We start from the raw sequence: 2870 nt of genomic DNA, 5'->3' as shown, positions 1-2870 counted from the left end.
GGTTTCCCTTCAGTCTTCTCTTCTCAGGACTAAACATGCCCAGGTCTTTTAACCTTTCCTCGTAGGTCAGATTTTCTAAATCTTTTATCATTTTTGTTGGCTCTTGTCTGGACTGTCTCCAGTTCATCCACATCTTTTGTGAATTGAGGCACCCAAAACTGGACACAATACTCCAGCTGAGGCCTCACTGGTCTGAGCAGAGGAGTAGAATTACCTCCTGGGTCTTACATACAACACTCCTGTAAATATACCCTATAATGATATTAGCCTTTTTCACAACCACATCACATTGCCAACTCATTCAGTTTGTGATTCCCCAGAGCCCTTTCAGTAGTACTACCACCTAGCCAGTTATAGCCCAACTACAAAATATGTAGCCACCTCCCACAAAGTCAGATATAGACAAAGCCAAATTGTTAGTTACTCAGGAGCTCTACAGAGCTGTATTCAGACCATTAATTTGAGGTCTGGCTCTAGAATTCAGTTCTGAAAGAACCAGGCCAAACCTGTCAGGTCAGGATTTAACTGGTTCCATTCACGACGTAGGGTCAGAGTGTGGCATTGCAGGGGTCTTCTTCGCTACCACCACCTGTTGACCACTTGGGTCCTGCCCTGGCCACATTTTTTGTAGTCCAGCATTCCAACCACGTCACGTTTTAAGTTCGGTCCCCTTCCACAGTAATAAAAGTCCAACTAAACAGCCAAACAAAAATGTTCTTCTGTCCCTTATGGGCTATTCTTCAGCCTGCCTTCTAGGCTCAGCTCTCACCCCTTTAAGTCCTTCTAGCTTTGTTATAGGGATCTGACTCTCAGGCTGCCTTTCTTTGAATCCCTCTCAATCTATGATTCACTGATATTCCCTGCTCTTTACCCATACTCCCATGGGTCTGCAGACTTCTTGGCACCTTTTAACTGAGCACTGCTTCCTAGGGCCTTCTCCCTGGAGGCTCTTTTCCTCCTAGCATATTTCCCACTGCTTCCCCTCTCTGAGGACTCTGACAGCTTCTCCAAGAGACCTCCTTGTTTCTTTACAGGCCCCATCTTAGATCCTCCCATGCAAGCCTAGCCTGTGCCCTGTAGACTCTCTCCGACAGGAGGCGCCTCCATGCGGGAGTTTTCCTCTCTCCATATGTGGTCCTCTGATCCTTCCACAGCTGGGATCACTTCTTGTAATTAGTCAGATTAATATCATCTGGGGTAACTGTCACAGGCAAGGCTGAGCTTCACTCCCCTTCAAGGGCCAGACATATTTCCATACCTGTTTGGTATCCCCTCACTTTTCAGATGCAAGTCTGTCTTCTATAAAAAATATTCATGGAGTCGAAGTTAACTTAAAGGAATTCATCACACATTGCTAGTCAATCAAAGCATGACTTTACACTCACCTCAATAACATTTCTATCTGTATTTGACACAATAACTTTTGAAAACTTCATCCAATCAATCCCCAGGTTTCAGAGAATGTTCTAGACATCAATGGGCAGATCCTTACTGATTTTCTTGACTAGAAGACTTGAAAACCCTATTTTTCACTACAATTACTATTTGATCACTCAGGATAGAGAAGTGGGCCACCGACTTCAGGGTTAGGGTGAATGTTTTGGGGTAAGGGTTAGTGGGCCCCTCACTCCTCTGGCCAGCCCCCTCCCCTACAACCAATCAGTACCCTCTGGATTTTGGTAAGAATGAGAAGAGTCTGATTTCCCTTAAAAATCAGGCACTTCTGATTTAACCAAAGTCAATAGTGTTCATATTGTAGGAGTCAAGGAGAGGGCAGCAAAAGCCCAGCTGCGTGTACAGCTCAGCTGGCATAAGCCACAAAGCCAACAGCCCTTAAGTTAAGTTTCTTGAGTCTTTGTCACATTGTATCTCACATTTAGCCCTTGGCTGGTTAAGTGAGTTACTGCTGGACAGAACACAAATACAGATATGCATTCCAGAAGCGAGCTTTTTAGAGCCTCTTTTAATGACACTTGCTGTATTCTTCCTTGAAGCCTCAATCCACCCTCCCCCCCCCGCTTCCCTTCAACCATGCTAGTCATAGCAGATCCTATTTCTTAGCTTCCTAATGTTACCATAGCAATAGAAGGAACTGCTGAGAGACAGAATGATGCAAAATCCAGGATGCTGTCATGTTGATGTGGCAGAACTACAAAGACTGCAATAACATCTCAGTTGGGCTATATTTAATGCATTCCTGATTTGGGATTCGTTATCTGCACCCCCGGCAGAGAAACAGAGGGTATGGCATATGACCATAATGCCAGAGTCATTGTCTTAGCCATCAAACAGGAAAGCATATACCTGCAGCAACAGTATATGTTTTAGCTCTAAGGCCCAATTAAATACAGCCCCCATTAACTTCAGTAGGAGTGGTGGGTGCTCAGCTTTTTCTAAAAATCAGCTACTGGAGTTCAAGTAATTTTAGAATGGTACTCCTGGCATCAGGAGTATTTTAAACATTCTGTAAAATTTGTGTAAGACTTGAGAAACTTGTAATTGATTGTCCTAGGAGGTTTTAGCAACCCATCTTGCTACTCGTGACTTAAAGATGAATGGATAATGTTATCTGACTCTTAGCTACAGAGGTAGTTCTTTTTAGCCTCAGTATGCTTTATGGACTTGTATCAGATGCTTATATCCTCCAGTCTCTCAGTTCCTCTGACTGCTATGGCAATATTTTATGAGGCTGAAAAAATAAGGTATTGTATTCGTGTAGCAGGTCAACTTGGATATAAAATCCACAATGAGACTAGAATGGAATGGAAGGGGAGATGAGAAGCAGGAAGTGAGGTCTGGAGGAAGAACACAAAATTAAATCAGTCCCAGTAACAGACTCTGGTGAGAAACTGTCCTGCTTAACTCATATA

The sequence above is a fragment of the Malaclemys terrapin genome, chromosome 2 (assembly GCF_027887155.1).
Source record: "Malaclemys terrapin pileata isolate rMalTer1 chromosome 2, rMalTer1.hap1, whole genome shotgun sequence".
NCBI classification, from domain to species: domain Eukaryota; kingdom Metazoa; phylum Chordata; order Testudines; family Emydidae; genus Malaclemys; species Malaclemys terrapin.
The sequence above is the reverse complement of the archived record's forward strand: the minus strand, read 5'-3'. Positions refer to the sequence as shown.